The following is a 23,891-nucleotide window of genomic DNA, read 5'->3' on the forward strand; positions in this document are numbered from 1 at the left end:
TCATTCTATAAGTGGTGAAGGCGTTGTTGTGTTGCTCTGAATGCTGCACACTTCACCTCCTCCTGCCTTCACTATAGGGACTATTAATGTATTTATGAACGATTCATTTCCTTGTATTCAAACTTCACGGTAAAGCACCTGTACGTGCACTAAATGAACAATCACTCCGGGGGGGGAACTTTGTGTTTTGGTTGCATTTTGGCCCTTTTAATTTGAGCATTCAATCACAGATTTACTTTCTCGCTCTCTCTCAGATCATCTTGCTGCTGGATGTCACACTGTGTGGGCTGCTGGCAAAACGCTTGGTGAGCGTAGCAGCAGATGGTTGCCATGGCAACCTGGGCCTACACATCCTACCAGGCATTCCCACTCAGTGAAACACCCTTTCTCTGACAAGTTGGAGATGCGCGTGCATGCACGAACATGCACACAAACACATATTTATACTGTATTGACACATACTGATACACAAACGCTCACACATTGTCTTAAAGTTTTTGTTTTTTTCCGGGGTGCAGAGGTGTTATATTTCTAGAGAGGTTTCATGTCTTTTTTGGAAAAAAAACAAATACAAAAAATAAGAAGTGATGCCATTATTTTTTATTTGTCATTTCCTCCCTCCCATCAGAGCATCAAAGTTCATTTCTGAGCGATGACTGTGCTGCTCCGACATAAGATGCAGCAACCTGTTTCAGCGTTATCAGAGGAAACACTATGAATATTGTTTTCATTCAATAACACATTTGAATTTTCACATTTCTCATCACCTCCTGCCACTTATTACATAACTCTCCCCTCCTCTCTGGAAAAAAAAAACCTTGGTTATTTGCACTATAGGATGATTTACAGTCAATGGTAATGTTAGAGGGGATACGAAGTACAGCAGATATCTATCAGAGGAATACATCCATGTTATATAATTATCACAGGTTCGTTTCGATGGCTGAAAAAAGCTTTCAATACTTTACTAATATTAAGACAGATTTTTTTTTTAATGTTTTTCTAATTTAGCATGTTAGCAACACATGCCATAAATGTGTATTAGGGGTATTGGTTCAAAACCTTTTCAGCACAGGTGAGACTTATAACTGGGTAACTTTTCTAGTGTATTTTTTAGCTCTGAATAAACAACACATTAACATATCCGTTTTGACTTTATTTACGTTACTTGTTAACCTTAGGTGCGTAGCTGACCTGATTGACAGGTGGGCGCAATGTAACGGTTTGTAAAGCGGCTTAAAACCCGCCCTCAGCTCCAGCTCTCGGCCTGTCGTTAGGTTGACTGAAAGTTAGGCTGAGACAGCATTTCCAGCATGGCGGCTGCTGCCAATGAGCCCCGGGAGCCCCTGCTCGACATGACATGTGTCAGCACAACATGACACTACATTTTTGTTTACGCTCCTTGGTTACAGTTGATGACTCTTGCTTGCCAGCCAATTAGACAACAAACTTTTGTTAGAAAGAAGAAGCTTGTTTTGTTTACATCTTTGTGAAATTAAAGATCGGGTGATGCCGAAATTACCCCAAATTTGGTATTGAGAATCAGTCAACATAATTTTTTTAAACTGCAGTAACTAGAAGCAGGTTCTGCTAAATGAGAACAGCAATTACAATTATTTTTTATTATTTTTTTATTATATTATTTTTTTTATTTTTTTTGAACAATTTTATCTGTCAACGATTCCCTTCGGACATTAAACAGACACACTCCACATGAGCACTGCAAGTCAAGAGGCACAATCTTCTTTAAATTAGGAGCCAAAAATTCTTATTTTAAGTTATTCTTAAAAAAGAATCTGAGTGTGACTCCGAGTGGGCCTGAAGAGTCACCCTATTGCATATCTGGTGCCAAACACCACGCAGATCCGCAGTCCGATGACCCAACCACACAAGGCTATAAGAAAAGCAGAGAGAGAAAGAGGAATAAAAAATCCCAGAGAGCAGGACCCTAGTGTTTTGCTAGCCATTTCCAGGTCTGCCTTACATAAAATGCAACACTGCCCACACACACACACACACACACACACACACACACACACACACACACACACACACACACACACACACACACACACACACACACACACACACACACACACACACACACACACACACACACACACACACACACACACACACACACACAGAGAGAAAGACTTATGTAATTCCCTCCGAGAAAGTGAGACTCACAGAGAGGGAGAAACTGAAGAGAAAGATAAAAAGATGAAACCCGATAAAAAAGAGATGAGAGAAGCCGAGACTGTTAAATTAAAGCTGGGTTAGGAAATCCAAAACTTCAGTGAGCCTGCAGCGCTGCGGTTCAAAGCAGCAGACAGAAAATGTGATAAGCAGAATGAGATGTACGCTGTGTAGGCTAACTAACAAGGTGTTTTTGCACCTGAGGGCAGCGGCAGGAAAGGAAACCTAGTGGGATAGACCTACACAAGCAGAAGAAGAGACAGCTAGGGCAAGATTTGTCTCAATGAGGGAGGAAGAGGAGTGCTGAGCTCATCTGTGAATCTGTGGCGGATTTTAGTTGAAAGTGGCATTTAAGAAGACCCTAAATTACGCTTACCTGCTTATTATAGAGAGGGGAATCCCCTCATAGAGGAAAAACTAGAGTGGGACAGAGCTTTAAAAAAAAATGTGGACAAAGCCTCCAGCCCTAATGTGGGTCGAGGGCTCATTATACTGTCAAAAAGGTCGAGTCTGGTTTTGTGTTTTCAATGCAATGCAGGCTAGTTTGTGGGGAGAGTGAGCGTGCATTTGTTAAGATCACGATTGCTAAAGAAAAACCTGACTTGTTTATTCCTTTCCCAGGAGAGATTAAACTGTAGACATAGAAAGGATTGACCGACATGATGATGACGGAGTGATGGAGTGAGTCAAACGCTAACTGAAGACATTTTTAGCTGATCAGAGGAAACGTATAGCAGGAGCTGTAGGCATAGTGTTGAATTCTCTCGATGTTGAAGGTGTAAAAAAAATGTAATCTGTCAGGCTAAGAATAAGATGAATTACGCAGAAAGCATCTCCAGCTGTCAATCAGCAGACCACAGTGTCATGTATCTGTTAAGCGTATACACAAACACTGTTTTTCATGAGATAAGTCTTTTGAAAATCTGAGACAAAAAGGGAGGTCTGTAGATGAGGGAAGGAGGAAGATTTTTAATGGTTCAGGAGAACAGTGTAGGACGAGAGATCAGTGGCACCGAGCAGCTGCTCATTGAGGAGCTCAGCCTGCTGCAGATGGACAACATCATGGAGTCCAGATTTGTCCACCTCCAGACCAGAGACCAGTCAGGCTGCAGAGAAGCACAGTGGCGCCCTCCCATGGGAATTAACCTTTCTTTGAAACAATTGCAACATTTCTGTGCCACCACCAGATGCTCCCTGAAGACTGCTTTGTCATGTTTTGTATCAGTGAAGCAGAGGAAGAGGAGAGTCTGGAGGAGAGTGTGTCAGGTGTTTGTGAAGAAGAACACCTACAGATTAGCGTCTGAGAGCTGACGAACATTGTGGAAGATTTTCAGGGGAGGAAAATAAACCGAAACTCTTTTAGAGTGTGATGTTTAAAGAAGTGGAACGAGGGGTTTTTAATGAGACCAGGGGTTCTCTCTGCTACCTCAGTAGCAATTCCCGCTTCCTTGTGTAGTGGTCTTTGACGTTACATCTGGTGTTTCCACGGCATAGAGATAAAGATTCTGTCTGTCATGGCGGCAGCTACAAGACACGTCCCGTTAAAACTATAAAATTACAGATTTCTCTGGCTTTGATAACCGTTGGAAATATTTAGAGGTAAAGTAAGTACTCAACAGACATAGGTTTAGTACATTTTTAATTAATTTAAATATTTGTATGTAAACATAGTTATAAAATTCTATATATTGCATGTTTAAGTGTGGTGATTTCACCTTTAAAAAATACTTTACTGTGTCTCAGTTTCCTCCTCTACTTATATTAGAGTTAGTGATTTCCTGCATTTCCCAGAATTCCTTCCAACAACCTCCACATGAAAATAACTTAAGTATTCAGTGTGGGTGGATGAGCCATAATGATGAGATAGTGAGAGCAAAAGAGCACAGAGAAAGAAAAATGGCCTTTACACTGAAGACATCTTGTAGCTGCAGCAGTTCGGGTCTCTTGAGGACACAGAAAAATGGGAATTGGAAATCTTCCCTTTTGTTTTTGGTGATTTGTCCAAAATGTTGAGTCTTCAAGCTGCTGGGCTTAGTTGCATAAAAACATTTAATCCTAATAAAAATGATAATCAATTTTTTTTTTTTTTAAATCAAGGATCAAATAATCACACTCACTTTTCTTCATGGCTGTTTGAAGAACAACTGGATAGGATCACCCTGATCCAGGTACAGACTTTAAGAATTACCAGTGCTTCAAAAGTCACATATGCAAAGTACACCACGTTTTTCAAACAGTATTATGTGTCCCTACCTGTCTACAAACCCCCCAATTATGAGAAAAGTCCATCCTCTCCGTCTTTTGCCTGCTCCACTTTTCAGAAAATGTGTGCTCAAACAGGCCGTTTGGAGATTTTCCCTTCATGACATCACAAAGGGCAGTAACCCCTCCCCCAGGTGGGTGACACTCCCACAGCTAGGTGTTTGTTCTGCCCTCTGAGTCTGCCTTCTCACTGTAATCAATAGGACATGAAGTGAGAAAGCCTGAGCAACATCCCCTTCCAGAGAGGGGGCGTGGTCAGACACAGCTCATTTACATATTTAAAGGTACAGACACAGAAACAGCCTGTTCTGAGCAGGGCTGAAATAGAAGGGTTTAGAGACATGATCAAATACAGGATCAGAGTGGATTCAGAACAAGAAACTTCACACACATGTTTTGGGGAGCTCTGAGACTTATTTAAAGTGCTTGAAAAGGAGAATAATATGTGACCTTTAAAGGGGACTGCACACTACATACTTTGTACACAGGGGGCGCCAAATTTAACACAAACTGAGAGATCCTCAGATGCTTAGAATTAGATATTTAATGTTTGAGCATGATGCTTTTTGGTGAAATATTTTATGAAGAAAACTCACAATTGTAAAAACAAAAAAAGTTTTGAACATCACTGGAGTTTTTATCCGAATTAAAACCATTTCAAAATGTAATTCTATAGCTTTAATCCTGTTGGATGACTTTTGTAGAACCAAGCCCTGGTGTATACTGAAGATTGCTTCTCTGCTTTGGAAATATCTCAGTCATAAATCACCTACAACGTTCATTACATTTAGCCACTTATCCACAGAAATACACACACATAAAATGAGACCAGAATCAGTTCCAGAGACTCCAGAGAGCATCAGAAGAAGGAAGAGGAGGAAACAGAATCCTCCACAGCCTCTCCCACTCCCTCCACACTGACTTACACACCATCTCCATCCTCTGCCTCTCCATCCAAGATGCAACACGGAGTCTTCACAACATTTTTTTTTTCTCCACCAGTGTAACCTCCAGCCAACAAGCATGTCCTGATAGTGAAACTGAAAACAGACAGCGATGTTGTGCACTTTGCTCACTGTCACATCCTACATACGCTGTTTCCATCTGGAGATTTTGATAAGCAGGCAACTACCAACACTACAAAAATCACACATTTATTCATTTGATTTTTTGCTTAACGTTTTCTTTTTTTATATATTCTTTAGATATCTTGTAGATTTAAGATTTTGTTATATGTTGCTTTAAGTTCTTGTACCCTGGCTTGATGCTGTAGTCCAAATTTGATCTCTAATTTCCATCCAACAATTATATTCTACTATTAATTTATCCGAAGCGACGAACATTAGAGAGTAAGTAACACAAGCAAGGATCTGGAGAGGAGGAAACAACGTCACACAGAGATTGTAGCGGTCACATGCAGACAGTCTGTTCACCGTGCAGCAGTCACAATACACAAACGTCACCACCACCCCCTCCCATTGGCTCGAGGTGAATTCTCCAGATAATATCCTACGGCTCACATCAGCTCATTTGGCTGTTTGGGGTCGAACATACAGCTCCTCCGGCAAATATCAGGAGTTTTTCAAGAGTTTTTGTCAAGTGTGAAAGCCCTACAGGATAGCACTCCAATAGCTTATATCCTCTTTTAAATGTCCCTAGAGATGTTAAGGACAAAGCCCTTCCTCAGTGGCTTTTTTGTCTAACAAATTTCTACGCTTACATATGAACGGGATTATCTGTTGTTGTTTTTTTTAACCTCGAATTTACCATCTGTTCATTGGAATTTATGTTAATTGTACAGTGGCCTCCTGGAGTTTTATTGCTGCTTTTAGCAGACGAGTTTCTCAGCATCTGACGGGGAGAGTGTAGGACAGAGTTTGGCAATGTTTCTGAGGTGGTAGAATGAGTTTTTGCACAGATGTTTAATGTGGGCTTCAAAGTTCAGTTGAGGGTCTATTTGGATGCAGAGATTTGTGACGGTTGGAGAGAGGTGGATGACTTGGCCAGAAAAGGTGATGGTGGTTATGGGGGATGACCTGATCTGGTGTGGGGTGCCAAGTAGAATAGCTTCTGTTTTGGAGCTGTTTAATTTGAGAAAGTTGTTCTTCATCCACGCCTCTATCTCCTCCAGGCAGGTGGTCAGTGTCGATGATGGCAGGGGTGCAGAGGGGGTTTGATTTGTTTTTAGGTATATTTGAGTGTCATCAGCATAACAATGGAATTCAATTCCATGTTGGCTGATGACGCGGCCAAGGGGTAGCATGTAGATATTGAACAGGGTGGGGCCGAGGACTGATCCTTGAGGGACACCGCAGGTGACAAGGTGAGTCCGGGATTTTTTGTCTCCAAGGGAGACGTGTTCGGTTCTTCCATTGAGGTATGAACAGAACCAGTCTAGGGCTGAGTCAGAAAGACCGATGACAGAGTGAAGGCGGTTGAGGAGGATGCCGTGATCGATGGTGTCAAATGCTGCTGAGGAGAACGAGGAGAGATGGAGGTCATATATAGTTAAAAGTGTTCAGCTAATGAAGGTAGTAGGTAGGTAGTGTAATACAACAGACATAGGCTGAAGCGTGTTGACCATACATTACTGACCTGTGGTTGATCCCTCACAAACTTGATCAAATAAAGAGTCTACACAACAACGGTGTATCTATTTATCTTTATCTGTTCATCATGTTTGACGCATCAGTCTGTAAAATCTTTCATTTGTCCAACAGTGACCATGACGGGGGCTAAGTATAGCAGGCAGCCCATCAATGCATGCGTGGGATGACTAATGGAACAACATAATTGCGGTGGGCTATAAGTATCCGCAGGGGGCAACAGTAGGCACGGGGGCCTGCTGACTGATGACAGGTGTCCATTCTGATGCCTGCTGCAAAAAAAGCGCCGTAGCGATGGCACTCAGGGCCAGTGACTAGGAAGTGAGAGCTGTGTGTTACTGGGAATGTGTTTGTGTGTGACGAAGTTGTACAAAGGCATTAGCATGAGTCAGAAGTAACACTGAGGCTGTAGGAGAGAAGAACGACTGTTAGCATAACTGTGAATATTCATAATTTTAGAAGCAAGACGGTTAACTGGAGCGGTGATTCATGAGGGGCATTATCACAAATAGTTCTGTCAGACCAGAGGTGTGTGTGTTTTTATTATCGTTTGTGTCCGTGTGTACAGTATACGTGTTCAAGTGTGTGAAAAAGAAACTCAAACAAGGTATAGACTTTCATCATGATGTAGAAACTGTCTCATGATTCATTTTTTTCCATTTGATTTTTCTACTGAACTACTGAAGCACTTGTCTCTTAAATACAATAACAAATGCATAAAAACATTGGCAGAACTGTGAGTATGTTTTTATGTGTGTAATTTGGAGGGACACCCAAAGAAAAAACAATAAAAAGAAGAAAATAAAACTGAATTAAGATCATATATCATTGTGATAGTGTAAAAATATTGAGGCATCCCAGAGCCCCATCTTTAGTTCATATTTAGTTATTAGTATAGTACTCTATGAATCAAATTATACTGGTCTGATACCTGCGCTAAGGCAGTGATGTGTTGACACCCATCCCAAATTTGGCGACACCTAGTGGCAGTGAGGCACATGACACTCAATATGAGATACGCAAAGTGCAATGGAGTGAAACTAACATGTCTCTGGTAACAACATTTAATCCTTCTCATTCAATACATTCTTTAAATCACATGTAAAATAGATCAAATAGTGTTATTTTTCCAGAAGAAACTTTTTTATTTACAATCTCTAAAATGACAAAATTATTGAGGCATAACATTAGAATTCTCACCTGACTCTGCAGTTAGACCCTACAGGAGATTTAGCATCTTTAGCGTGCTAGTTCGCTTTTCAGCCCACAGCTTAGCTATTTTGGTTCCTTCGTAGGGCTCTCCCCAACCACTTATCAGCCCCTGGGTTGGTTAGCTAGTTAGTTAGTTATTTATCTAGCTAGTTGTTTAGTTAGTAAGTTGTTTGACCAAAAAACAAAAACAAACAAACTTAAAAACAAACTAGTATACATTACTAGCTAGGTACCATACAGCAGACATAGTAAGCAGCTTGAAGCAGCTGAAGAGCAAAATATGACCTTCAGGGGTCGGTGGAGACCAAATATGGAGGTAAAAGAAGACCGAATATTCAACACTTTTTAAACAACACTCAAAATGAATGACGACATTGCTCTGTTACTTTTGTATGTTTAAAATGAACTATATAGCTAACACATTAGCCATTTACATTTGTTTTTGTCTCTGCTGCCCCCAAGTGGCCAAGAATCAGACACTGAGAAATACATTCAAGTTTTCAGATGAAGAAAATATTTTCTATTTGAACATGTTTTTTTTACTCCATGTTGATATTCAAGTGTCTTTTTTTGCAGTAATTTCTCTTCTAAGGTGATTTTAGCACATTTTGTAATAAAGGGGTTTACCTTCAGGGTCTTATGTAACAGCTTTAGGTTTTCATTAGCAGGTAAACAGGCTGTGTAATGATCATAATTAAATTAATTTTTGATTGTTCATTGATTGTTTGAATAAATGTCTCATGAATAATTATCACTTAGTCTTGTTTTTTCTCACCATGGTTTTGAGCTTTTTGTGAAGGCAGCACTTGGCTTCTGACGCCACATTCATCCAATCGAAGAGGTCATCCAAGCAAACATTTTGAATTTAAATTTTTAGCTTCAAAAACTTGCCAGAATAACTGTCAAGTTCCAATTTTTCACTTGAAAATAACTAAAAGCCAGCTTTTTTTCCCAAGCCGCTGTCACTTGTTTCTGTCACTTCTTAAAAAACAAAACAAGAATAATGTCGGCATTACGTCAGAGCTTTCTCACTTTGATCAAAACAAGGCTGGAGCTGGAAGCCTTGATTGCTTGAAAACATTCACATTTTTCAGAAAATAATTAAAGAGCTAAAATGAAAATGCAAACATTTCATGAACCTTTTTTATATAATCAAATTAATCACAATCTTTGATAGGATTCCTAGATTTTAAAAGGTTTTTAAACGTTAAATATTCCGCTCTGTTTTAACCCCTGCATGTTTGTGTGATTCAGACTGTGACTAATGACGGATCGGCATGAGGAGCACTCCATACAAAATGTTATTTTTGTAAAGCACTGTTAGGTAATGTCAGAGGTTTTCCATAAGTGAGAGTGAATAATGCCTCTTAAAAACAGAGTGCTTTTAAAGTTTTGTTTTGCATTTTTAAATGAGATATTTCAGTAAATATGGAGAAACAGAAAGTGCTCAAGACTTTAAATTAATCACACATTCAGCTGATTTCTGAGACAATGTTCAATATCTTCCAGGTCAAGGATGTAATTTCTATCCATCAGATACTTAGAAAGAAGACTAACTCAAAGAAATCTTTATAATTTCTGGATTTAAAATCTCTTCTTTTACCATTTAGAGTTTTGCCTTTCATTCTTAATGATTACAACAGTGTATTATTTTTTATTTTCCAGGACTTTCCAGGCTTTCTATACATGTATTTGAACCTTTTTAGTGCAGCCTTGACAGTGACAAAGAGGGATCACTTTCATCCTCCATTTTCACATTGTGTTAGAGTGACCACAAGAGGACAAAAGCCTGCAATACTGTAATGTAATAATAGTGTTCTCGCTGAAGCAGCCAGGGAGGGAGGAAGTCACTTCATACCTCTTCCTCTTCTACTTCTGCACGATTGTTGACTCTTTCTGCTGTCTAAACCATCCCCATAGCAGAACAGGAACATAAATCTGACCGCAATCATAATCAGGCGTGTTTTATTAAACCGGTCAGGTGTTTCTCAGAAAGAGCTTTATATCTTCAAATCGAAAAATAAAAAGACAGCAAATTGCCAAAACAAGTTGGAAGTAAAACTGTTTCTTTGGATCAGTGTAGGTACACTCAGTGTTACATTGTCCTGACTGGACCATTTATTCACCAGATTCCAAAACAAACCTTGGAAGAACACGGCTCTGATTGTGTGAGAACCCGTCCCAAAGCAGTTTCAAGTGTTTCATGCAAAATCTGACAACACAAATTCACTTCCTGATTTAGTCATTAAACCTGTAAGAGGTGTTTTCAAACTAAAATGTGAATTCTGAAAGTGAAAGCTACAAAACGTCTAAATTCTGAAAGCTACAAAACATCTGAATTCTGAAAGCTACAATACGTCTAAATTCTGAAAGCTACAGAACGTCTAAATTCTGAAAGCTACAAAACAACTAAATTCCGAAAGCTACAAAACAACTAAATTCCGAAAGCTACAAAACAACTAAATTCCGAAAGCTACAAAACAACTAAATTCCGAAAGCTACAAAACATCTAAATTCCGAAAACTACAAAACAACTAAATTCCGAAAGCTACAAAACAACTAAATTCCGAAAGCTACAAAACGTCTAAATTCCGAAAACTACAAAACAACTAAATTCCGAAAACTACAAAACAACTAAATTCCGAAAACTACAAAACAACTAAATTCCGAAAACTACAAAACAACTAAATTCCGAAAGCTACAAAACATCTAAATTCCGAAAACTACAAAACAACTAAATTCCGAAAACTACAAAACGTCTAAATTCCGAAAACTACAAAACAACTAAATTCCGAAAGCTACAAAACGTGTAAATTCCGAAAACTACAAAACAACTAAATTCCGAAAGCTACAAAACGTGTAAATTCCGAAAACTACAAAACAACTAAATTCCGAAAGCTACAAAACGTGTAAATTCTGAAAACTACAAAACAACTAAATTCTGAAAGCTACAAAACAACTGAATTCCGAAAGCTACAAAACGTCTGAATTTCCGAAAGCTACAAAATGTCTAAATTCTGGGGCGCCGGATAGCCTAGCAGTTAAGTCGCGTACCCCATGAACAGAGGCTTTAGTCTTCATCACAGCGGCCGTGGGTTCCTAACCAACTTTTGCCCTTTGCTGCATGTCATCACCCACTCTCTCCTCCCGACATGTCCTCGCTTTTTTCAGCTGTCTTATCCAATAAAGGTGAAAATGGATCAAAATATCTTGTGGAAAAAATGATGCTTGCAGGGCAGGATTGTTTTTGACTCTAACTTAAAGTTGAGCGTGTCTTAAGTTCTTCTCAAAGATGCAACCAGATGTAACCTCCACTTCATTTTAACTTCATCAGTAGTATGGTGAACTGAGTGTATGTTTACAGTCAGACTATGTGCAGTCGTGGTGATGTAGCAGATTATCTACTGCAGTTTTGTTATTTTGATATTTTGTCTCTCTGTTGGGTTGTAGGTTGGTCGGAGGGTGGAGGTGTGTACTGAGTGATGGTGTGGAAACATGGAGGAGGAGGTGTAGAAATATAAAGACAGTGATAGTTTTTTTTTTTTTAAAAAAGGTTGGTGAAGTTTTCCTCTTTTAGAAAGTTACTTTGACTTATCAGAACATTTTTCTACAAGTTTACAAGGTGATCCAAATTAAATGTAGTGCAAAGTATGAAGAAATGTATTCATTTATTCAAGTTTATAAAAAACTTTATTATATGATTTTATCTAATAATTGCTCGAACAGCTTTGTCTGTAAAAGGAGTAAAATCCTGGAACTCACTTAAAGCTTACTGCAAACTTCACCACTTTCAAGAGAGCCACCAAAAAACCCAGGCAGATTTTTACATGTTTTAAACTTTGATTAATCCATTTCCTTCAGTTTATCCAGGAGCGGGTCGTGGTTGCAGCAGGCCACCAAGTCAACCCAGACTTCTCCCAAGAAACGTTTATCCAACTCCTCCTGGTGGGACTCTGAGGCTTTCCCAGGCCAGATGAGATATACAATCCCTCCTGCGACCTCTGGGTCTACCTGGGGTCTCCACCCAATTGGACGCACCCAAAAAACCTCCAAAGGGAGGAATCCTCATCAGATGCCCAACCACCTCAACTGGCAACTCTACTTTGAGCTCTGAGCCCGTCCACCCTCCAGAGGAAACTCAGTACGGACGCTTGTATCTGCGATCTCGTTAAAGCTCAGGACCGTAAGTGAATGTTGGAACAAACCTTGACTGGTAAATCAAAGCTTTGCCTTCAGGCTCAGCTAACTTCAACATGCTGAGTAGGTGCAACGCCCAATACTCCTGATACTGCACCAATCCTCCTGTCAAGCTCACGATCCATCTGACCCTCACTCCTGCACAAGACCCTGAGATTTGTTTCAAACTTTTTGGCAATAAATACTGAAAATCACTGAAAGTTTGTGTCCAACTGGACATATTCATAGTTTTTAGTCGAAGGTCTGGAGGGCAAAGAGAGTTCAGGACAGTGGGGGTCACCATTGGACCCTCCATCTCTTCAAATCTGATGTCTCTAATCAGCATTTATTGACTACAGTAATCTGTGTTTTTACTTGGTGAGAGATAGTCTTCTGAAAAAGTGGCGCTCATCACTGTCATGAGGTTTTCTTGCATCATTTTTTTTGCGAGCAGCTGCCAGATTTGAGCAATATTGGACATTTTTAAACCTGTTTTTTTTGGTTTCAGTGTTGCTGCTGCATGATAATAATGACACAGTTCATGCACAGTGCAGGGGGAAGCCTGCCATGCATGAGTCAGGTTACTGTAACATGTCTGTCTGTGCAGCGCTGAGGACAGACTGCTCAAGCAAAAGGACTGAACTGTGTCCAACATCTTTTGAGCGTCATGCTCGGGCACACTGCGATCACACTCCTCCTACACAGCGCAGGCAGAATTCAACACACACACTCGCATAACTACACACACATTTGGTTAAAATCAACATGTCAGTGCGACCCAAACAATCACAGAATTCATGTGGGTCGGCTGCGTAATCACACCGAGGACTTTTGAGGTAATCAGTCCTGCTCCGGGGCTCGTCTGCATCCAAAAAAAAATCAGAAAACGCCACTTACAGTAAATGTGCCGCTCAGAATTAACGAGCAAAACAACAGCAAGGAAGTGGGAACATCACATCCACTCCCACGCAGCCAGGATGGCACTTCAGTTTTAAAGTTATGTAACAGTCCAATGGTGTGAGATTACATTCAATGTTGCCCTCAGAGGGGAGACAAGGGATCAAAAATAAAAAAGTCTGAGTGGCTAATTAAGCTTGTTTCTGGCTCGCTGGAGAGCAGCAGGAGCACAGGTGAATAAATTAGCACACTTAAAAGCTGTGTGGGGGGAAAAAAGGAAGCGTTTGTATGTGAAAAATCAGCCACAAACTGAACTCCTGCTCCTGTATGCAAAGATTTAAAACTTTTACGGCTTTTGTTTCCCTTCGAACAAAAGGAGAAGTCTGCAGCATTGCACTGAAACATCATCAGTAAAACTTGAAAGGATGCCAGCTGTCGGCTCACACAGTCCTCTTGACAACATGAGCACTAACCTGTCTGCCAATAATTAGATTCTTCTGAACACCTACTCTTCATTTCAGCCTGAAACAATCAGAAATAAACTATTTTTGTTGTTGTTCCATGAAGACCAAAGCATTTAATTAAATGATGACACATTTTTGGTGCTTTAGCCAGGCTGTGGGGTAAGTCTGAGTGACAGCCTCATTTCCATATCATCCTCGCCCTGATCACTAATTGATTAATTGGCACAGCTTGAATGTCACATATGCATGAATCACCGGGCAGCATTGTTTACCAAGACGTTCCCCCTGCTGACCGGAAACGACGTTAAACAACAAACGCCAACGCGCTTTGAACTTGAGAAGAGAAAGAAACCTTCAAAGGGAGGAGAAAAAAAGATTAAAACAGAAACAGCAGCTTGCAGCTTGCAGCCAGAAGGCATGAGGAAACTCTCCAGGAAACTCCGTCTGCGTCTTTCTGCTTGGGTGGAAAGGAAATCTAGGTTGCACTTTTTTTTTTTTTTTTACACTAATTCAGTTTGAAAAATGAACTTACCTCTTCTCTGAAGGTGGGGGGGGGGGACAGGTGCTCTGCTCTCTAATTAGGTGTCCGTGAGAGTTTAGCGGTTGGTGATGGAGAGAAGCAGTGCTGAGCATCTGAGTCCGAGCACCATGCTGTGGGAACACGAGCTCGTCAAGAAAATGCGCACAACAGTGGTGACAAGGCGGAGGAGCGCATTTTAAATTCTGTCTGAGCATCTGAAGTGATACACAGTCACAGCAGAGACACTGTGGGTGCCCCCCCACCCTCCCCCGTCCGCCTCCCTGACTCTGACACACACTCACACACCAAACCACACCACATTATGCCACTGAGAGGGATGCATTTTGACAGTAAGAGCACTTTATTGTCGATTAGAAAACAATAGATTAGGCTTTTAATCCGAACCTGAAGTCTTTAGTAGTTTATTTCTGATCACATTAAGCATAAAAAAACCCTTGAAAAGATAAAATTACGTTATTATTTACCTATAATAAATACATTGTCAAGGCTACCTCAAGTAAAACATCATTATAACCTTATATCAACAAGTTGTAATTACTGAAAAAATGTAAAAGGTGTAAATAAGTTTCCCAAAAAGTACTTTAAAGTCACTAAAATTCACCTTTTTGTCCAAAAATCCCCCATTACATAAAAAACCCATTTCGTATAGGATGCTGTGTTAAGGTGGGAGAAAACAGACAAGTCTCTGAAAATGCTAATTTAACCTAATTGCATCTCTCCAGTGAATAATGTAAATGAAACATCACATAAATATCACAGTCCTCTAACACCGTGGTCCGTGTCCATGGTAAAGCTGTTAGAGCGTCACATAACCGGAACTGGACTTTGACGCACAGTGCGCTTTTTTTTTCTGGTGTAGGAGCTATTTCTGGACTGCTGCATCCTTTTTTTTTTTTTCTTGAACAGGTGTGGTTATGTGGTTCCGCCTTTGTCCACTGGATGGCGCCACAGGCCGCCTTAAAGTTCCCCTACATAATTGAAAAGCACATGGACAACCACTCTGGGACATAATGACTCCATTTAAAAGACAATAGCGTTGATAGGGAAAATGTTTTAGAGGTGGTGCACTTCTACACCATTATGTGTTTAGCAATCAGTGGTTTAAAAAAATAATGTTTCGATTGGTCTTACAGTTACAAGGAAACTGAGATGCAGAATGAGTGTCAGCAGCTTCAGAAGCAACCCTTAAAAAACACATAATAAGTGCTACAAAACCTATTAAAAATATACAATAATTATCATTTGATTAGGGCAGATTTTAAGGATTCTGCAAGTTTGTAAATTGCCCCATAGTTTTAATCTAATATCATTATCCAAGCTCTTTTTTCAACATTTAAGAAACAATTAAAAAACATGACTTCTATGAAACATTTCATTCGGCCTGCTGTTAACAAAAGCAAGGCGGCTGATCCGACTAATGCCGAGGTCAAACTACTTGTTATAGCCCGATCCGTCAGACGTAAGGTTTCGGGACCGAATCAATTGTTCTATCCTGTGAAGTGTGTCATATCGAAGGACAATCAAGGCCACATCTGGTAGCCTCACGGCCTCCTGAAAGAAAGTAGCGTCTTTGATTTACTACTACGATGTGTGATACTGACCAATGAGAGTATTTCTTTCAGGGCTGTGAAACGTTCATTTGCACTGTTTTCATGAGTAATGATACTTGAGGTGTTTCTGTGGATGGAGCTCAGAGGGTTCAATGCAGAGATAGATCGGTGTATCATTAGCATAGCGATGGAAGCTTGGTGGATCTTTGACTTTAAGGGGAAAAGGGGCTAAAAAAGAGGGGTCCATGCACAGAGCCTTGAGGTACAATGAATGAATTAATACTTCATTTACATCAGATCATTTAAAAGACCTGTCCCACATGGAATTAGACCTTGGTTGGCTGTCCTGAAAAGCTCTTTCTATATCCTGTATGTAAATGAAGCAGGCCTTTCCAGAAGAGTACATCCTTGGAAATTAAATGAGGTTGAATTGTTTGGCTGTTTACACACTTTGGTCATTTTGTAATTTTCATTCTGCTGCCTAAAACGTGATTCTTACTTCCTGTTCTTATCCTAATCTCATGGCAAATCATCTTATTTCTGATGAGATCTATGCTAATACCCCCTCTAACACTCACTCCTCATTATTTGTTAATTATTTTTGCAATGTTTGTTGGTGCTCCTCCAGATGTTGATTGGTGTCTGATAATGAGTCTTCTCGTCTCTGACACCCACCATCATTCTTCTGCAAACTCCTCTCTAATCCAATCAGGGTTGTGTTATTGTTCCCCCGTACGACTTGTTTTCTTGTCGTTTTCATGCCTCTCGGAGTCATACTTGCAGATGATTGTGTGTAACTGTGAGATCCTGCCGTTTTGGAAAACGATCACAATGACACTTACAAACTGATGACTGGCATGAGTGACGGAATGAGTTTACACATCTCAGATTTTTCTGCTGTAGTCTTTGTCGGGGAGATTGATGAGGAACACTTCCTGTTCTTGCTGTTCTTTGTTCAGTCTCTGACTTCTTGATTCATTCATTTTCTAAATATATTTGCTAACACAACTAACCCATAATGTATGAAGCATGAACTACCATGCAGTCAGTTTAATACTGACTCAATAGCTTTAGACAAATCCCCATTGCGTGCAGCCATCTTGGTTGTTTACAAATGCCTTAATATGGCTTAGAGCTGCCCCAAGTTAAATAAACTGTTGTGAAACTAAATCAATAGGGTGTGAAGGAAGGGTCAAACAAACTCTGATTTTTTCCCAGGACTTATTTCTAATCCCTGTATGAACAAAAGTCAATGACGTTCTTCCATAACTAGCATGCTAAACCATGATCTTTCTCCTAGACATAACAAAAAAGTTGCCTATTCAATGCAACACTGCTGTTTCACGATGTTAGGCATGCGAACAGTAATGCTGCACAATCAATCAAAAGTTGTCATCAAGCTTTATTCTGACAGACTAATGGGACGTTGCTCATTATGATTGCCAACTTGAACAGGGAGTCCTGCAGAAGCTAAAATGATGGTAGCATGGTACATAGATAGTTGTCATTTTGAAGTGAGGGGCCTCAGAGAAAAACTGCAAATTCTGACAATTTCTGAGTGAGCAAGAAGAACTGTCAGGAGTTACATTTAGCAAATTCATCCTCAAGGGACCAAGAATGTCCATAAGAGTTTTCACTACAACCAAATGTAATCGTTCTTGATGTATTTCATCCTGGACAAAAATGGTATTCTTAGAGCCACATAGCCTAAAAATACAGACATGACCTCGCTGTCCCCAGTGGGAGAAACAGTTGTGCTTATACTCACAAGTGAAACTGACAGCCCAAAACTGACAGCGTGCTCGCCTGTGTGCAAAAGACACACATTTGATTTAGGCAAAAACAATCTATTCCATTGTGAATTGTTCAATCATTTCTGCGGATAACTGAATGTGGTGTGCATGCATTTAATGAGGACGTCTTTTCCAACCAAGCTGGCACAAGAAACTGTATCATGCAGGGTCAGGATGTGTGGTATCTTCTTTTTCCACATTTCTCTAAAGCTGAGGCACGCTGAATGCCTTCAGGGGGGGAACTCTGTCTTCAATGTTGTGTGACTCTGTGTGTGTGTGTGTGTGTGTGTCATAGCTGGGTGTTTGCCATGTTGGGACATCTCCCTCTCTCCAGCATCGTGGGCCAGGGTTCTCCATCCACCGAGCGGAAAAAAAACCCACTAGTGTGGCAATCTGCAGCCACTCGGAAACCCACAGCGCAGAGCTAATGCTAATTAATTGGAACACATGGACTCACACATACACACATCTCCCTTTCCTCTTTTTTTTTTTTTTTTTGTTGCCCTTGTGCACTCTCTCAAACAGACACACACACACACACACACACACACACTGCTGCCGCCCACAGCCCTTCAGAGTGTGAACTAAAATGGAAGTGATGTGTTGTGGTCTCAACACCGCATAAAGCATCTCTGAGTCACTGCCAGAGAAATGAGCAGAGACACGGACACTGCTCATGTAAGATACTGCCAGTGTCTGTGTGTGTGTGTGTGTGTGTGTGTGGAGTGTGTCATCATGTAACACTCAAGATGGATACAGTGTGTGGGCTCATATCATATGCTGTGAGGAGGTCACGGAGACAGACGGGTGTGTTGCTGTTCAGACCTCTCCGCGTCAACTGGAGAGCTCTTCAGGGGAGCTACTACGACGGACGGGAGACAGGTAGCTGCGTAGCAATAAGTGGCACAGTGTGAAGAGTGCGGGAAAGTTGTGCGACTGTGTGGTAACCATTATTTAACTTCCTCCCACATAACCGTTGAGGTTTGAAATCCTTCCACTCGCAAGCGGGCTTTTCTAAATGTAACTTTAATTGATTATTGTGCCGTTATTGTCGCAGGTAATTAAGAGTGTAGTGATTTGAACTCCACAGTGAACTTACACACACTGCTGCTCAAAATGTGATAATGAGACAAAAATACCCCAAGGAACAGCCACGTTTTTGTACCTCTTTGTGGTCTCATTACCTATTTTGGTGATTCTTATTAGAATTTCCAACATTTTTTATTCCTCTCTGTTTTTTTTTTTGCTCAGTTGAATTTCATTTTTAACAAGAAATATTTCCAGAAACATCAATCAAATGGCTCCTGTATGACTTTTCTAAGGCCATTGGACCGTCCCAGTAATCCATCCACAGCTGATTGGAAGTTTATTCTTGACCCTGGAAACAGAATATTTGAACACGGACTCTTCCAGCACAACAGAGCTCCATCTGCTGAGGAGGAATGGATCAAAAAGATCAGCACATTGATCTCCTCACACTTTGTCAAACTTTGTTCTCCGAGGTCAACGATTCATCTCGAAAGGTGTTCTTGGGACGGGAGACAAGCCAGACAATCTGTATGATTTTTATTTTTTATTTTTTTTTAAACGATCATTTCTGCGATAAAATGTTTATTCACAACTCATCCGGGTTCAGTGTGTGTACTGCATGATTTTAGTTTTAAGCTTTTAAACCCCCCACTGTGCCGCTAGTGAGTCAGTCAACACAAGCCCAAGCTGTTCAGCCAAACATTGCTCAAAGACACAGAAGTTTATCCTAAAGTTTCTCGACACCAAATAGGTTGGATTCAATTTTGGAGAAACATGTAGAAAAAAACAAAAAAAACAAGACATTTAAATCGCTTAAATTTAGATTTTGTCGTCCATAAATTGGGATGTCAAGACTTTGAATATTGTTATCTGCGACATGCATTGATGTTTATTTATGTTTGATTTGGACAGTGTGGAAATATTGCCCCCCTTTATACATTTATTGCACCTTAAAGGCTTTATATGTGATTTTTTGATCCAGCAGATGTCGCCCTTGAGCACCAGCATGAAACCAAAACAACTCGCGCTGCATTGTTGTGTTAGCATGCTAATGCTAGCGATCTTTATTATGCTCGTATCTTCACACTGCATGTAAATTTACCTGAAATGAGCGTGATCTAGAAACACAGTTAAGCAGTGAGTACAGTATGTTATTCTTCTTTTCTCTAGTCCCTCAATTAAACAACTTTTATACACGAGGGGAGGAGTCAGCTGCTGTCCTGACGATGTAAACAAACTGAAGATAGGACTCTGAAAACATCACAGACAGTGGGACTCGGGTGTTACACCCATTGTAGACAGTCATGACTCACAGAGTTATTTTCAGAGGATATACTTGATTTATATTATATTTAAGTGTGAAATATCACATATTAAGACTTTAAACAATCCCCATCAATTTGAAAAATCCCAAAATAATTTACAAAAATGTCACTATAAGACTTCATCAACTCACACACACGTCAAACACACATGCCAAGACTCTCACATGCACATTTTCCCAGAATGCCCGAGGGCCGAGCAGCATATGACAACGGGCAGAGGAGCTGACTTGGCTCCCTGTCCCCTGCACGCCATTATTCCTCTGTCTGTCCATGTGTTCGTCCCCTCCCCCCCCCCCTCCCTTCAGCACAGATCAGTCCTCCACTGCACAGCTCAGCGACACAGCCGAGTTGACACCTTGTTCGCTTCTCCCCGACCCACAAACTGACAGCTGAGTCACAGAGTCAGGAGGCCGTCGCCGGATAACAACCGCACAGGCCAGAGCGGCGGCAAAGGAGCGCAGCTGTTTGTTGCCGGAGCAGAATGAAGGATGAAAGAGTTTTCACAAGGCCGAGCTGGACGACTGTACAGTCTGTTAATCCTCAAAAGACAGCATGATGCTGTTCAGAGGGAGAAAGGAGAGTTTGCCAAGTAGACAGGGTACACAGGAAGTCTGACCTGGTTGATTGTTCGACTGTGAAACAAGAATTTACTGACCATCAGAAGGTTGTCTCAAACTCAGCAAGCTTAGAATTTGTTAAGTCGATGTTGTTTTACGATACGATATGCTTTATTGTCTCCTTGGGGAAATTGGATGTTGATCATGTTTATGGTCTTTGGGTAATGTGTTAATGTCATGTTTAGTAAGAAATACAAAGAGTAGGACCCACCTGCAGAACATCAGTTTACAGTCCAAATAAAGTCCATAAAAGGTCAACTGGAAAGAGACAAACCACGAGGACAAAAATCCAGGAGATCACAAAGAAGTAGACATAAGAATGAGAAGAACAAGGTATGGTAATCAGACACAGGTGAAGACAATCAGGGCAATCAAAAATGGAGGGAACCCAGACAAAGAGAGGAAGTCAGACAAATAAGGAAACACTGGGGACAAGAACTTCAAAATAAAAGAGGAAACACTAAAAAACACAGAGAACTCAAGCATGTAACGGTATCAATACATACAGGACATAAGGAAACATGAGGATAAGAACTACAAAATAAAACAGGAAACACTACATAAAGACTCATCTTTAAAAAATAAGGCTATAAAAATACACACAAGGGAAACTAGCAACACGATGGAAGACAGAGACAAAACAAAACAGGAAGTGAAATCTAAACACTGAAATGAATAATAGTAAATATACAAAACGTTACAGGAACAAATAAAGACAGTAAGCTTACAGTATGAACATGAGAAGAGACTAGATCCTCTGGGGGAATACGGGCAGAACAATAAATACAACAGAACAAAAAAGTGTTTGTCAGATCTCCAATGTGTGACCAAATCCCAATCTCCGTACTCACAGACACACAGACTCTGAGCCACTTTCCCAGTAAGTGTGTAACTTTTTTTTTAGTGCTGGCCCCCGCCGTCCAATCATCAAGAGAGTTTTGACAGAAGCATCCACAGACTTTCTCGTGGGATTTACCCAGAGTTGACATGAAGGAAGTGAATGTCTTGTCCTTGTAAATGTAAACAAATGTTGGTATTTTGAAGTTGCATTCAATAAAGTTTAAAAAAACAACTAAATGTACTCTAAGGAAGCGGACGTGACAGGAAAACCACACATAAGCTTATCTGAGTAACGACAATTTAGTGGTTATTTGTAGTTAGTTTTCTTAAATATATATATTTTTTGCCTTCATTTGATTGGACAGCGTAAGAGAGATGGGAAACATTGGGAGGATAGAGCGGATAACACTGTAATGTTAGATAAAAAAAAACATACTATAGAGTTTGTCCTAATCATTTAATGGAGCATCTCGTATCCAGGCAACCCGATGATGTCATGACAGCTGGTTTAATTCCTCATGTTATACAATCTCAACCCTCTGCATGTCAGTGAAGTCCGTGTGGGCTCTGTGCTAAGTCTTCAGGGTGGACTTTGGGATTATAGGCACATACAGCATGGGCCGTGTCAGAAACAATGCACACCCTGAATCACAACATCCTACTTCCCACACGGAGGTCGCCATCTTGCCACACGCTGATAATGACGCCATTGTTGTCGTACATTAAAAACATGGAGCAGCACAGGCTGAATGTTGCTGATAAGTAATGCTTTTCTCATTTTTCTTTATAAGGCCGTACTACATCAACCGCCTTCTTATTTATGTTTCCTGCTGATTCCTAAAAGCTGTCAGCAGCAGCTGTGGGCTTTAAATTAAAAAAGATAAACAAGACAACATATGAGAATTTATCACATACAAATCCCATTTTACGTCAAATTAGCAACTTAGCTGCCGCTGTGGTTAATAGCCTTTTGTGTCCTTGTGTTGACCTTGTGTCTCTTAAACTTTTCTGTCTTTTAAAAAACATTCTGAGAACTCCCCTGTTGAAAGAGTGATTTATATACAGGGGGTTTAAAGAGTAAAGAACTGAAATATGAATATTGTACAGCAGCAGTCCTACTACTGACAGTAATTAAAAGTTATATCTTCATGATGTTGTGTATTGCTCAGCAGGATTTGCACAAAATGACTGACAATCGAGAGTGTTATTTTCTGTGTGTGTCAATTAAAGACAGAGAAGGGGAGTACCACCAGTACAAAGTAACAGACACAGCCCACACACTGGAACAGAAGCTTTATGAAAACGTTGACGACGTCGTCGCCCCGACTCCTGATTTCCCTGCAGCTGCTCCGTCTCGCTCTCCACACCAACTTTACTGCGTCTGATGCGCGGAGACGGCGAGGTGAGATCAGAAAGAACAAACTCCCTGTATACCTGAGAATCTGGTTCAGGTGTCAGTGAGTCTCGCAGCATTACACTTTTTATGTACGGTTTCGTGCGCAGGAAGGAATACAGACTTTTAGGAATTAAAAAGCAACTTCTTTAGAAGCCATGAAATACCCTTTGAGAGACTTGAATATCTCAGCATTTATACCACTTGGAAAAAAAAGTCCCAGCAAGTCATTTAGCCTTCTGGGAGATCTGCAATTGATTACTCAGCAATTCTTCCTCATGCAGAGCTGGTCCACATTTTCGTCGCCCCACAGTTGGGGCCTGATTCGCCTACATGGATGCGGCGGCCCTGGGTATCATTGTCTGCACTCGCCATACCTGGCCTGTTTGACTTTATCCTCTCATTAAGCAATCTACGTTCATGACTAAGTGCATGTTTGTGTCAGTAGGTCACATTTTAGCGCAGAGCTCAGACAGGATAAACAGCGTCTGATTTGAAACCCCCTCTGCTACATTTCTTCTGTTCTTCTTCATACATGCACATTAACACCATTTCTCTGCTCTATCTGTGCCACCAGGAGCTTTCGCATGTATTGCATAAGATGCATCAGGTCGTCTCACAAAAAAAAAAAAAAAAAGAAACCTCATAGACAGAGGCATGGTTCGAGGGAGGAAACAAGGGAGAGTGTGAAAGTGAGGAGGGAGAGATGAAGATGTTAGTGTGTGTGTGTGTGTGTGTGTGTGTGTGTGGAGGCGAGGATGTGAGTGAGAATATTTATTTATTGAGGCGGGGGATGTGTAAGGTGTAGGATGGCAGGCGTGATGATCAGACCTCTGGATGACTAATCTCCCTTCCAACATCGGGGGAACAAATGTGTTGTGAACAAACTGTGAGCGGCCTGTGTGATTGACAGGTGGAGGGATGCAAACAAGGAGACAGAAAAACGAAACAAACAAAAAAAGTATAGACCTATCAGTTTCCACCTTT

At 40.6% G+C, this 23,891-nt stretch overlaps 1 protein-coding gene across 1 annotated transcript in view; it reads right to left on the reverse strand.

The window, feature by feature from the left end:
* The window catches only part of rin1b (Ras and Rab interactor 1b), a 35,680-nt gene extending 21,113 nt beyond the window's left edge, over nt 1–14,567 (reverse strand). Inside the window, exon 1 of the mRNA XM_061031884.1 lies at nt 14,349–14,567. The gene's annotated coding sequence lies outside the window, so the exon portion shown is untranslated. The remainder of the gene's footprint in view (nt 1–14,348) is intronic.
* Between the last annotated feature and the right edge of the window lie 9,324 nt (nt 14,568–23,891).

Source organism: Labrus mixtus, chromosome 23, assembly GCF_963584025.1.
Source record: "Labrus mixtus chromosome 23, fLabMix1.1, whole genome shotgun sequence".
Taxonomy (NCBI): domain Eukaryota; kingdom Metazoa; phylum Chordata; class Actinopteri; order Labriformes; family Labridae; genus Labrus; species Labrus mixtus.